The following is a 14,922-nucleotide window of genomic DNA, read 5'->3' on the forward strand; positions in this document are numbered from 1 at the left end:
GCCTCGTGCTGCACATGGGCCTAGTCAAAAAACCCAGTGTCAGGCATTACTGGAGTGGGGACGTCCTCTACCAGACCCCACTTTACAGTACGGCCATGACACGTACCCGGTTTGAGGCCATCCGGAAATGCCTGCATTATGCAGATAATGCAGCATGTCCCCCCCAAGGTGATCCTGCCTATGACCGCCTGTACAAAATCAGGCTGGTCATTGATCACTTTGGGGCCAAATGTTTGGAGGCCTATGTACCTGGAAGGGAGGTCGCGGTTGATGAGTCTCGCATTGCTTTCAAGGGGAGACTCATTTCCAGACAGTATGTTCCCTCTAAGCGGGCGGGGTATGGCGTGAAGCTGTACAAACTTTGTGAGAGTACCTCAGGGTACACTTACAAGTTTTGTGTGTTCGAGGGGCGAGATTCCCGTATTCAACCACCAGAATGTCCCCCCACTCAGGGTGTTAGCGGGAAACTTGTGTGGGACCTTATGCACCCACTGCTAGATAAGGGTTACTACCTATACGTGGATAACTTTTATACTAGTATCCCCTTGTTCCAGTCCCTCACCGCCAGATCCACATCCGCTTGTGGGACCGTGAGGAAAATTCAACGCGGCCTCCCTACCCACCCCCTCCAGGTACCTATCCCCAGGGGTGAGACCCGTGCCCTTACCAGTGGAAACCTGTTGCTGGTCAGATATAAGGACAAGAGGGATGTCCTTGTACTTTCCACAATTCACGGTAACGACATCACCCCTGTCCCTGTGTGAGGCACCGCGGCAACATTCCTCAAGCCCGATTGTATCGTCGACTACAATCGGTATATGGGAGGAGTTGATGTCTCTGATCAAGTCCTCAAACCATATAATGCCATGCGCAAAACTTGGGCATGGTACAAAAAAGTTGCGGTCTACTTGGTACAGGTTGCTTGTACAACTCTTTTGTGCTGTCCTGGAGCGCTGGCAACACAGGGAATTTCCTCCAGTTCTATGAGCTCAAGGCCCTGATCTTTTCTGACCGGGAAAGAGCAGGCCGGAGTACCTCGGTAACTGGAGGCGCCCGGATCGTCCCTGGCCAACACTTTCCAGGTGTGGTCCCCCATACTGGAAGGAAGGGATGGACCCAAAAAAGGTGCAGAGTGTGTCACAGGAGGGGGATATGGAAGGACACCACCACTCAGTATGACACGTGCCCCGATCATCCGGGCCTCTGCATTATTGGTTGCTTCAGGGAGTACCACACTTCCATGGAGTTCTAAATTTATAATCCCCTTCCCCAATTTTAATTCCGTTTAGCCACTGACAATCGGAAAAAAACTATGGTTCTCAGACTTGAGACATTAAAACAAAAAAAATATATATATATTTTGTATACCTAAAATAAAAATGAAAAATAGACATATTAGGTATCGCCGCGCCCGTAAGAATCTGCTCTATAAAAATACCCCATGACCTAACCCCTCAGATGAACACAGTCAAAAAAATAAAATAAAAACGGTGCAAAAAAAGGTATTTTTTTGTCCCCTTACATCACAAATAGTGTAATAGCAAGCGATCAAAGTCATATGCCACCCAAAATAGTGGCAATAAAACCGTCCTCTCATCCCACAAAAAATGAGCCCCTACCTAAGATAATCGGCTACAAAACTTTAAAAAAACCTGACTCTTAGACTATGGAGATACTAAAATGTTTTTTTTTTTGTTTATAAAATGATAATATAGTGTAAAACCTAAATAAATTTTAAAAAAAGTAGACATATTAGGTATCGCCGCATCCGTAAGAATCTGCTCTATAAAAAATACCCCATGACCTAACATCTCAGATGAACACGGTCAAATTTTTTAAAATAAAAACGGTGCAAAAAAAGGTATTTTTTGTCACCTTACATCACAAATAGTGTAATAGCAAGCGATCAAAAAGTCATATGCCCCCCAAAATAGTGCCAATAAAACCGTTTTCTCATCCCGCAAAAAATGAGTCCCTACCTAAGATAATCGGCTAAAAACTAAAAAAAAAACTGACTCTTAGGCCTCCTGCACACGACCGTTGTGTGCATCCGCGTCCGTGGTTCTGTTTTCCTTCTTTTTTTTTTGCGGACCCATTGACTTTCAATGGGTCCGTGGAAAAATCGGAAAATGCACCGTTTGGCAGCCACATCCGTGATCTGTGTTTCCTGGCCGTGAAAAAAATATGACCTGTCCTAATTTTTTTCACGGTCAACGGTTCGCGGACCCATTCAAGTCAATGGGTCCGTGAAAAATCACGGATGCACACAAGATTGTCATCCGCGTCCGTGATCCGTGTCCGTTTTTTCCTATCATTTCAATGGCAAACTTGACTTAGATTTTTTTTTCATTTTTCATGTCCGTGGATCCTCCAAAAATCAAGGAAGACCCACGGATGAAAAAACGGTCACGGATCACAGACCAACGGAACCCCGTTTTGCGCACCGTGAAAAAATACTGTTGTGTGCAGGAGGCCTTAGACTATGGAGATACTAAAAGAAAGTAGACATATTAGGTATCGCCGCGTCCGTAAGAATCTGCTCTATAAAAATACCTCATGACCTAACCCCTCAGATGAACACTGTCAAAAAATAAAATAAAAACGGTTCAAAAAAACGTATTTTTTTGTCACCTTACATCACAAAAAGTGTAATAGCAAGCGATCAAAAAGTCATATGCCCACCAAAATAGTGCCAATAAAACAGTTTTCTCATCCCACAAAAAATGAGCCCCTACGTAAGATAATCGGCTAACTAAAAAAAAACTGGCTAAAATGTTGTTTTTTTGGTTTATAAAAGGATAATATAGTGTAAAACCTAAATAAATAAAAAAAAGTAGACATATTCGGTATCTCCGCGTCTGTAAGGATCTGCTCTATAAAAATACCCCATGACCTAACCCCTCGGATGAATACGGCCAAAAAAATTTAATAAAAATGGTGCCAAAACAGCAATTTTTTAGCAAATTTTCCATTTTAATAAGTTTTTTTTCCAGTAACAAAGCAAGGGTTAACAGCCAAACAAAACTTAATATTTTTTACCCTGATTCTGCAGTTTACAGAAACACCCCATATGTGGTCGTAAATTGCTGTATGACCAAAGGGCAGGGGGCGCAGAAGGAAAGGAACACGTGAAGGAAAAAGTGAAGACAAATAAGTCACAGGGGCCTGATGAGATACACCCAAAATTATTAAAAGAGCTTAGTGGTGAGCTGGCAAAACCGTTAACAGATTTATTTAACCAATCATTAGTAACAGGAGTCGTCCCGGAAGATTGGAAATTGGCAAATGTCGTGCCCATTCACAAGAAAGGTAGTAGGGAGGAATCGAGCAACTATAGACCAGTGAGTCTGACATCAATAGTAGGCAAATTAATGGAAACCCTATTAAAGGATAGGATTGTGGAACATCTAAAATCCCATGGATTGCAAGATGAAAAACAACATGGGTTTACTTCAGGGAGATCATGTCAAACAAATCTTATAGATTTTTTTGACTGGGTGACTAAAATAATAGACGGTGGAGGTGCAGTAGACATCGCATATCTAGATTTTAGTAAGGCTTTTGACACTGTCCCACATAGAAGACTTATCAATAAACTGCAGTCATTGAGCATGGACTCCCATATTGTTGAGTGGATTAGGCAGTGGCTGAGTGACAGACAACAGAGGGTTGTAGTCAATGGAGAACATTCAAAACAAGGTCATGTTACCAGTGGGGTTCCACAGGGATCTGTACTGGGACCAATTTTGTTTAATATCTTCATAAGTGATATTGCAAAAGGCCTCGATGGTAAGGTTTGTCTTTTTGCTGATGACACAAAGATATGTAACAGGGTTGATGTTCCTGGAGGGAAACGCCAAATGGAAAAAGATTTAGGAAAACTAGAAGAATGGTCAGAACTCTGGCAACTGAAATTTAATGTGGATAAGTGCAAGATAATGCACCTGGGGCGTAAAAACCCAAGGGCAGAATATAGATTTTTTGACACAGTCCTGACCTCAGTATCTGAGGAAAGGGATTTAGGAGTAATTATTTCAGAAGACTTGAAGGTGGGAAGACAATGTAATAGAGCAGCACGAAATGCCAGCAGAATGCTTGGATGAATAGGGAGAGGTATAAGCAGTGGAAAGAGTGAAGTGCTTATGCCGCTGTACAGAACACTGGTGAGACCTCACTTGGAGTATTGTGCGCAGTAATGGAAGCTATATCTCCAGAAGGATATAGATACTCTAGAGAGAGTTCAGAGAAGAGCTACTAAACTAGTACATGGATTGCAGGATAAAACTTACCAGGAAAGGTTAAAGGACCTTAATATGTATAGCTTGGAAGAAAGAAGAGACAGAGGGGATATGATAGAAACTTTTAAATACATAAAGGGAATCAACTCGGTAAAGGAGGAGAGCATATTTAAAAGAAGAAAAACTACCACAAGAGGACACAGTTTTAAATTAGAGGGGCAAAGGTTTAAAAGTAATATAAGGAAGTATTACTTTACTGAGAGAGTAGTGGATGCATGGAATAGCCTTCCTGCAGAAGTGGTAGCTGCAAATACAGTGAAGGGGTTTAAGCATGCATGGGATAGGCATAAGGCTATCCTTCATATAAGATAGGGCCAGGGACTATTCATAGGATTCAGATATATTGGGCAGACTAGATGGGCCAAATGGTTCTTATCTGCCGACACATTCTATGTTTCTATGTAACACTGTTTGGTTTCTGGAAGGCAGATTTAGATGGCCTTTTTTTTGGCACCATGTCCCATTTGAAGAACCTCTGATGCACCCCTAGAGTAGAAACTCCATAAAAGTGACCCCACCTAAGAAACTACACCTCTCAAGGTATTCAAAACTAATTTTACAAACTTTATTAACCCTTTAGGTGTTCCTCAACAGTTTATGGCAAATGGAGATGAAATTTCAGAATTTCTATTTTTGGTAACCTTGCCTCACAAAAATGTAATATAGAGCAACCAAAAATCATATGTACCCTAAAAAAAGTCCCAACAAAACTGCCACCTTATCCCGTAGTTTCCAAAATGGGGTCACTTTTATGGAGTTTCTACTCTAGGGGTGCTTCAGGGGGGCTTCAAATGAGACATGGTGTAAATAAACCAGTCCAGCAAAATCTGCCTTTCAAAAACCACACGGCGCACATTTCCCTCTACGCCCTACCGTGTGCCCGTACAGTAGTTTACGGCCACATATGGGGTGTTTCTGAAAACTACAGAATCAGGGCAATAAATATTGAGTTTTGTTTGGCTCTTAACCCTTGCTTTATTACTGAAAAAAAATGGATTAAAATGGAAAATTTGTCAAAACCATCGAAATTCGGAAATTTTATCTCCATTTGCCATTAACTCTTGTGGAACACCTAAAGGGTTAACAACGTTTGTAAAATCAGTTTTGAATACCTTGAGGGGTGTAGTGTCTAGAATGGGTGGTTTCTATTATATAAGCCTCACAAAGTGACTTCAGATCTGAACTGATCCTTAAAAAGTGGGTGTAACGGGGTTCCGAAGGTGCACTCGGTCCCCCATTGCCTGCAGAACTGTTGCTTAGCTTTGGGAATGAGGATCTGTGTTTGACCTCATTCCCAGGGCGGCTTTACTGCTGGGTGGCTCCCTGCTCCTAAGTCTGCCTTGAGCGCCGAGCTCATCACTCGGTGCTCAACTGGTTGGTCTGTCGGTCATGTGACGCTGGCCACGTCACATGACCCTCACTCCCCACTATAAATACAGGCAGCCTGCTAGCCACAGGTTGCCTGTTAATTTCTAGGTTCCTGGCTATTTGTTGGACTACTGAATACTCACCTGATTCCGTTCCCTGACGATCCTTTGCCTGCTCCTCCTGTACTGCGCATCCGTCCTGGTATTGTGACCTCGGTTCCCACCTGACTACTCTCTTAGGACTCCTCTTGTACTTCTCTACTCTCCTGGTATTTGACCCCGGCTTCTCCTGACCATTCTTTGCTTAACCCTTTGTACTGCGTAGCTCTCTTGGTTCTGGCCCGGTCCGTTCATGTTCCGTATTCTGTCTTGTCTGTCTTCCCTGCACGTATCCTAAGTTAGGGACTGTCGTCCAGTTGTCCCCAGTCATCAGGACTCGTGAGGCAAGTAGGCAGGGCCAGGGGTGAGGGTGGAGCGCAGTGGTCACTATCCTTCCCCCTGTGTGTGTGTGGACGTGACCGTTACAGTGGGTTTTTGAAAATTTCTGAAAAATTTCAAGATTTGCTTCTAAACTTCTAAGCCTTGTAACGTCTCCAAAAAATAAAATGTAATTCCCAAAATGATCCTAACATGAAGTAGACATATGGGGAATGTATAGTAATAACTATTTTTGGAGGTATTACTATGTATTATAGAAGTAGAGAAATTGAAACTTGGAAATTTGCAAATTTTTCTAAATTTTTGGTAAATTTTGTATTTTTTTATAACTAAAAATTTATTTTTTGGACTCCATTTTACCAGTGTCATGAAGTACAATATGTGACGAAAAAACTATCTCAGAATGGCCTGGATAAGTAAAAGCGTTTTAAAGTTATTCACACATAAAGTGACACTGGTCAGATTTGCAAAAAATTGCCTGATCCTTAAAGGGTTTCTATCACTTTGTTTCACCTATTTAGCTTTCAGACACTAGCGATCCGCTAGTGTCTGCTTTATCTAACCATCCTAATATAAGAGCTTATTGTCCTGCCGTTTAGCTAAAAAAATAACTTATATAGATATGCAAATGAGCCTCTAGGTGCTATGGGGGCGTGATTAGCACCTAGAGGCTCCGTCTACCTTAACAAACTGCCGCCGCCCAGCGCGTCCCTCCAGCCCGCCCATCTCCAGCTGAAGCGATCCTCTCCGTGCGCGTCTCTGTTCTGCGCATGCGCAGTGAATGTCTGATGCTTCCCTGCTCAGACATCTCCACTGCGCCTGTTCCTCGGAGCACTATGACGTCATCGGCGCAGGCGCAGTGGAGATGTCTGAGCAGGGAAGCGATCAGACATTCACTGCGCATGCGCCGAATACGAGGAGCATCGCATTCCGGAGGAGATGGGCGGGCTGGAGGGACGCGCTGGGCGGCGGCAGTTTGTTAAGGTAGACGGAGCCTCTAGGTGCTAATCACGCCCCCATAGCACCTAGAGGCTCATTTGCATATCTATATAAGTTATTTTTTTAGCTAAACGGCAGGACAATAAGCTCTTATATTAGGATGGTTAGATAAAGCAGACACTAGCGGATCGCTAGTGTCTGAAAGCTAAATAGGTGAAACGAAGTGATAGAAACCCTTTAAGGTGAAAATGAGCCCGGTCCCTAAGAGGTTAAGGACAGATCTCAGGCTGAGAGAAGGCCTTTCCTTTCCGTAGTTCTCATTGTGCCTCTTGTTTGGTTTTGTTATGTCACTATCAGTGTGGGTGCAGATAATGTTGCTTTTAGTTTTACTTCCATGATACTTCAGGGATTACACCTCAGATTTATTCCAAGCAGCAGAGTACAACTCTGATCAGACTGTTGCAGACAACAACTCCCTCTGGACTCTCAGCGCTGAGGTTAGTTTATCCTTCACCACAGGGTCGATACGTACTTGTCAGCAGAGGCAGCAGTCAGGTAAGAGGGAGCGAGTTGGCGCTGGGGGTAACATTGGGGGGCAAATGTCACTTCATTCACTGCTTAGCAAAGGAAGAAGTACATGGATTGCAGGATAAAACTTACCAGGAAAGGTTAAAGGACCTTAACATGTATAGCTTGGAAGAAAGAAGAGACAGAGGGGATATGATAGAAACTTTTAAATACATAAAGGGAATCAACTCGGTAAAGGAAGAGAGCATATTTAAAAGAAGAAAAACTACCACAAGAGGACACAGTTTTAAATTAGAGGGGCAAAGGTTTAAAAGTAATATCAGGAAGTATTACTTTACTGAGAGAGTAGTGGATGCATGGAATAGCCTTCCTGCAGAAGTGGTAGCTGCAAATACAGTGAAGGGGTTTAAGCATGCATGGGATAGGCATAAGGCCATCCTTCATATAAGATAGGGCCAGGGGCTATCCATAGTACTCAGTATATTGGGCAGACTAGATGGGCCAAATGGTTCTTATCTGCCGACACATTCTATGTTTCTATGTTTCTATGTAAGAATGATATTTGTATCTAATTACAGAATATACTGTACGCCTGATATACTGGACAAGCAGGGGTGTAGTGGCAGAGATGTCACAGTCCCCTCTGGCACGAGGGACCTCATGGTCTCCTCCTGTAGCCCCATAGTCCCCTCTACCACATAAGTACATTCCAGTTATATGAATGGCCATTGGTAGGTGGGGGCCAAGTTACAGATTTTACATTGCGCCTCATGAGCTGTCCGTGGACAAATGATGTTAGATATATACAGTATGTCTCCTTCATCTATACATATATAGGTGCCTGTCAGTGAATGTAAGTCCTCATGCACACGACCATATTTTTGGTCTGTGTCCGATCTGCATTTTTTGTGGAATGAACACGGACCCATTCATTTATTTGGGTTTCCAAAAAAACTCTGGCAGCACATGGTGGTCGTCCATGCGTTGCCTGCATCCGTGTGGCTGTTCCACAAATGATAGAACCTGTCCTTTTCTTGTCTTGTCTGTTTTGCAGCTTTATTGCGTATTTTGCAGATCCGAGATTTGTGGATCGCAAAACGGATATGATCATGTGCAGAAGGCCTAATCACGTCTCTCCATGATTATATTGTCCTGCTATTTGTTGCTCCCCTACCCCTTTAAGAGAGCAGGGTGGTATCTCAAGGACTCTCCAGCAATGTCTACCTTCACTGCCTTGTGCAGGTTTACATAACTCATAACATACAGTAGGTACATGAGGCCAGTCCTGCATCCCCTTGCCATGGGCCCTGGTGCATGGTACTGCTATACATAATGGGGAATTGTACTATAAGCGATTTCCTACTACCTACTATAATGCATACCTGCTTTGAGGTGGCACACCACCACTAGGTGGTATATGAGGGTATGGACACATGTGCTGTGACCTTAAATCTCATCCACTGTGCTGCTTCTGTAAAATGCGGCAGATTGTTCCACACAGAAATCATTGTGTAAAATCTTCAGCTTTTCGGCCACGTGTGGACATACCCTAATAAGGACAGAATTGGCAACCAGGTTAGGTATGAAGAGGCATGAGATGCTTGGAGGAGCAGTGCATGTTACACTCCTAGGTAAATAATGTAGGACCTGAACTGATGAGGTTCTCCACGTGTATTGCCATATGTTACTTTTTTGCACATCCACTCCCCTCAAGGGTACAAAAAAACAAAATAAAATGACTGTTGCAATCACCACCTAGGTGCTCATGCTCCCCCTACTTGCACACAAACTTCTACAGTAACTGAGGAGCACTCGGGGACGAAGGCTTTCCCCAGAAGACGTGTAATGTTGCTATGTTACTCATGTTAGCTGAGGACGAGTCCGGACTGGGAATTTGTAGAGATAAATATTTCCCCGATTGTTTTTGTTTTTTTAGAGTTATGTGAAGGGGGTATTAGGGGTCACTGGCAGTGGGATCTGTGTGTAGGTGACCACTGTATGATTCCCTTTTTTCTAAAAACGTGCGAATTGCCATGAAGAGATTGGGGGTCATTTACAAACACTGGCTTTTTACGCTGGTCTTTTACTCCCCTTTTGCTCTGGCTTATTTGGCAAAAGATTTGCCTAATATATGATGAGCCGTGCACTTTGTCATAAATTAGGCACACTTTCAGGTGTCCGTGTGAATGGTGTAAAAAGTAGACCCTGGCTACAATGGTGACCCCTATAAATAAGAATTATAATGGACCATAAAACGCACCTAGGATATAGAGTAGGAAAATAAAAATATATATTTTTCATCAGACCTTCTGGCATCCTGGTAATATATTTCCAGATAATAATCTCAATTCCTATTAACACAGCAAACAGATATTACTATATTTCTGCCCCTATGTAAAAGAATATAACTAATATAATACTGCCTCCTTTGTACACAAATATAAATACTCTAATACTACCTCTATGTACAAAACTATAACTACTGGTGCTAAGCATTATTTATAACCATATACACGAGGCACTTAGTATAGGTTTTGATCAAAATGCATAGACCCACTCACCATGTCAAGTTAGCCTTTTTCAAGTGGTGTGCAACAGATTTAGTACTGCCCCCTATATACAAGAATACAACTACTATAATACTGCCACTTATAGAAAATAATATAATTACTATAATACTGCCCCCTATGTAGAAGACCATAACTACTATAATACTACCCCCTATGTACAAGAATATAATTACTATAATACTTCTCCTTTATGTCCAAGAATATAACTATACTTCTGCTCTCAATGTAGTAGAATAGAATTATTGTCATACTGGCCACTTTGTACAAGAATGTAACTGCTATAAATCTGCCCCCTATACACAGGGATAGTAAATTTATTATACAGAATGTCGGAGATGTTACTTTGTACTGTTACGTAAACTAAGATAAGTAATTGGATAAATGTATTTTTATATTCCACACCATATTTGTTTGGACTATAATACGCACCTGGCATATGGAGAAGGAAAATAAGATTTATTTTTTATTTTTTCATCAGACCTTAGATCAGACCCCCAAGCTCCATCAGACCCCTGTATCAAACCCCCATAATTTCTTAGACCTCAGATCAGACCCCCATTTCTCCTCAGACCTCAGATCAGACCCACGTGAGACCCCCAAGCTCAATTAGACCCCTAAGTTCCATCAGACCTCAGATTAGACCCCTATCAAAGCCAAGCATTTTGTCATAAATTAGGCAAACTTTCAGCAGTCCGCATGCCTGGCAGAAAAAGTAAACCCTAGCTACAAATGGTGACCCCCTATAAATAAGAATATAAACCGGTCTTGGTAGGCTCTACTCTGCCTGGAGGAGGCTTTTAATTTATGATGAGGCGCAGACCTCATCATAAATTAAATGCCTCCTCCGGCCGTCCATGTGCTTGACTGAAGTCTACTACAGCTTTTAGCTGGCGTCGATCTGTCATCATTTGCGCCAGTTTCTGGTGTAAATGATGACAAATGTGTTGCGGTCGATTGCCCCACCCACACCACAGGCCCTCTTCGGAAACTGGTGAAGGTGGTGTAAAGACATCAGCTGCTACTAGATTTAGTCACAATGGCATTTAAAAAGTCGCAAAACACGGTTTAGTGGCTTTTAAACACCAAACCATGTTGTAGGAAGATGACAAATCTCCCCCATAATGTGTACAACACTGCTTTTAATTGAGTAAAGGAGGGGGGAGGGTTAGTGATTGCTAATGCACCCCGTAACTTTTGTCTTTTAGGCTACCTGCACACTGTGCGGATTACACATGTTTTTTTCTGCACAGATTTTGTGCACAAAAACCGCAGCGTAATACAGTACCATCAAAGTGACTGAGATTTTAGAAATCTCATGTACAGTTAGCTTTTTTCCTTAGGTGAGGAAATTGACCGCTTGTGCGGATTTTAAAATTTGCAGCATGTCAATTGTTTGTTCCGATTCTGCACCTTCTGTAGAGAGGTCTTCCCCATAGATTTCAATGGGGTTGTTTACATAAACAGAAACCACACAAAAAATCCTTAATGAAAACCACATATAAACTGACCAAAAAAAAACGTACAAAAACTGCAATAAATAGTGCAGACTTAGGCCTCATGCACACGACCGTATTTTTTCACGGTCCGCAAAACGAGGTTCCATTGGTCCGTGATCCATGACCGTTTTTTCGTCCGTGGGTCTTCCTTGATTTTTGAAGGATCCACGGACATGAAAAAAAAGTCGTTTTGGTGTCCGCCTGGCCGTGCGGAGCCAAACGGATCCGTCCTGAATTACAATGCAAGTAAATGGGGACGGATCCATTTGACGTTGACACAATATGGTGCAATTTCAAACGGATCCGTCCCCCATTGACTTTCAATTTAAAGTCAGGAGTCCCTATTATACCATCTGTAAGAGATCAGGGGCTGCCAGGCAGCAGGGGGCAGACCCCCCTCCCTCCCTCCCCAGTTTGAATATCATTGGTGGCCAGTGTGCGGCCCCCACCCTCGGCCGGCCCTCCCTCCCTCTATTGTATTATCATTGGTGGCCAGTGTGCGGCCCCCCCCTGGCCCCCCTCCCTCTATTGTATTATCATTGGTGGCCAGTGTGCGGCCTCCCACGGCCCCCCCTCCCTCTATTGTAATATCATTGGTGGCCAGTGTGCAGCCTCCCCGGCCCCCCCTCCCTCCCTCTATTGTAATATCATTGGTGGCCAGTGTGCGGCCTCCCCCGGCCCCCCCTCCCTCCCTTTATTGTATTATCATTGGTGGCCAGTGTGCGCCCCCCCCCGGCCCCCCCTCCCTCTATTGTACTATCATCGCTGGGGCTCCGATCGGTAACCATGGCAACCAGGACGCTACTGCAGGCCTGGTTGCCATGGTTACTTAGCAATATTACAATATTAGAAGCATCATACTTACCTGCTGCGCTGTCTGTGACCGGCCGGGAGCTCCTTCTACTGGTAAGTGACAGGTCTGTGCGGCGCATTGCTTAATGATCTGTCACTTACCAGTAGGAGGAGCTCCCGGCCGGTCACAGACAGCGCAGCAGGTAAGTATGATGCTTCTAATATTGTAATATTGCTAAGTGACCATGGCAACCAGGCCTGCAGTAGCGTCCTGGTTGCCATGATTACTGATCGGAGCCCCAGAGCGATTAAACTGGGACTCCGATCGGAACTCTCCGCTGCCACCAATGATCGGGGGGGGGGGGGGGGGGGGAGGGGAGGCCGCACACTGGCCACCAATGATATTAATACAATAGAGGGGGGCCCGGGGGGGGCGCACACTGGCCACCAATGATAATACAATAGAGGGGGGGCCGGGGGAGGCCGCACACTGGCCACCAATGATAATACAATAGAGGGAGGGAGGGGGGCCGCACACTGGCCACCAATGATAATACAATAAAGGGAGGGAGGGGGGCCGGGGGAGGCCGCACACTGGCCACCAATGATATTACAATAGAGGGAGGGGGGGCCGGGGGGGCCGCACTGGCCACCAATGAAATTAAAACTGGGGAGGGAGGGGGGTCTGCCCCCTGCTGCCTGGCAGCCCCTGATCTCTTATAGGGGGCTATGATATGCACAATTAACCCCTCAGGTGCAGCACCTGAGGGGTTAATTGTGCGGATCACAGCCCCCTGTAAGAGATCGGGTGTTGCCAGGCAGCAGGGGGCAGTCATGTACACAGTTCGTAGTATATTCTAACTAGAAGCGTCCCCATCACTATGGGAACGCGTCTGCGCTAGAATATACTGTCGGATATGAGTTTTCACGAAGTGAAAACTCATCTCTGAAAAAGCTTTTATGCAGACGGATCTTCGGATCCGTCTGTATGAAAGTAACCTACGGCCACGGATCACGGACGCGGATGCCAATCTTGTGTGCATCTGTGTTCTTTCACGGACCCATTGACTTGAATGGGTCCGTGAACCGTTGTCCGTCAAAGAAAATAGGACAGGTCCTATTTTTTGGACGGACAGGAAACACGGATCACCGATGCGGCTGCAAAACGGTGCATTTTCCGATTTTTCCACGGTCCCATTGAAAGTCAATGGGTCCGCGAAAAAAAAAACGGAAAACGGCACAACGGCCACGGATGCACACAACGGTCGTGTGCATGAGGCCTTATGTGCTGTTTTGGTGCAGATTTCTTTTAGATTTTCTGCACGTAAATCTGCACCATGTGCAGCAAACCTTGGGGTCCTTGTACACAGTGCAGCTGAGTTGATGTAGCCACATGCGGATTAATAGTACTTGCAGTGCTGAATCTTTTCTTGTCATGTTTTCAAATTGCAAGTACTGGTGAAGCATGCCAGTTAGCGGTAAACTGTACAGCTTACAACACCTTCTACGGTTTCTGACGTGGTAGTTTCTGAAGGTGAGAGTTTTCTTAGGTTTCAGGTGACTAATAAATCCTATTACTCAACATGGAAAAACTTGTTGAAATTGTGATGAAACGATGAATCATTTTCTTTTTTCGTTTTAGACTTTGCTTCCCTATTTTTTTCAAGATTCTTTCTTTTCCTTTTTCCCAGAAAAAAAAGTTCATTTTCATGAGAGTGCATTTGTCTCAGCACAGCTGTCTTATTCATCAGATCTTTTCTTAGACAGGTAAGCTGATGGATCTTGTATAACAGTTATATAAAGTACTTAAAATTACTGAGATATAACCTTTCATCAGTGAATTCTGACCTTGTAATATATTTCCAGATAATAATCTCAATCCCTATTAACACAGCAAATGGACATTATAATGCTGCCCCTATGTAAAAGAATATAACTAATATAATACTGCCGAATATGTACAAGAATTTATCTTTTATAATACTGCCCCATGTAGAAGAATATAAATACTATAATACTGCCCCTATGGACAAGATTATAACTAATGCTGCTAAGCATTATTTATAACCATATACATGAGGCACTTTGTATAGGTTTTGATCAAAATGCATAGGCCCACTCACCATGTCAAGTTAACCTTTTTCAAGTGGTGTGCAACAGATTTAGTACTGCCCCCTATGTGCAAGAATACAACTACCATAAAAATAATATAATTACTATAATACATCTCCTCTATGTCCAAGAATATAACTACTATACTACTGTTCCCAATGTAGTAGAATAGAGCAGTAGTATTTCTTAGACCTCAGATCAGACCCTTATTTCTCATCAGACCTCAGATCAGACCCTCATGAGACCCCCAAGCTCCATCAGACCTCTGTATCAGACCCCCATCTGACTCCATTTCTTCTTGGACCTCAGATCAGACCCTCTTTTCTCCTCAGACCTCAGATCAGATCCTCACGCTCCATCAAACCTCTGTATCAGATCCCCA

The 14,922-nt window shown here is 43.6% G+C and overlaps 1 protein-coding gene across 6 annotated transcripts in view; it reads left to right on the top strand.

Annotated features, from left to right (window-relative positions):
* LOC121000900 (CMP-N-acetylneuraminate-beta-galactosamide-alpha-2,3-sialyltransferase 4-like) overlaps positions 1 to 14,922 on the top strand; it is a 295,630-nt gene that overhangs the window by 146,444 nt on the left and 134,264 nt on the right. For 4 of the 6 annotated variants that reach the window (XM_040431673.1, XM_040431663.1, XM_040431688.1 and 1 more), the window contains exon 4: positions 14,120 to 14,195. The exons of 1 other annotated variant lie outside the window; for it this stretch is intronic. The gene's annotated coding sequence lies outside the window, so the exon portion shown is untranslated. Of the gene's footprint in view, positions 1 to 7,593; positions 7,598 to 14,119; positions 14,196 to 14,922 lie in introns of all 6 variants that reach the window. One more of the 6 variants, XM_040431705.1, reaches the window with a different exon arrangement.

Source organism: Bufo bufo, chromosome 1, assembly GCF_905171765.1.
Source record: "Bufo bufo chromosome 1, aBufBuf1.1, whole genome shotgun sequence".
Lineage (NCBI taxonomy): Eukaryota > Metazoa > Chordata > Amphibia > Anura > Bufonidae > Bufo > Bufo bufo.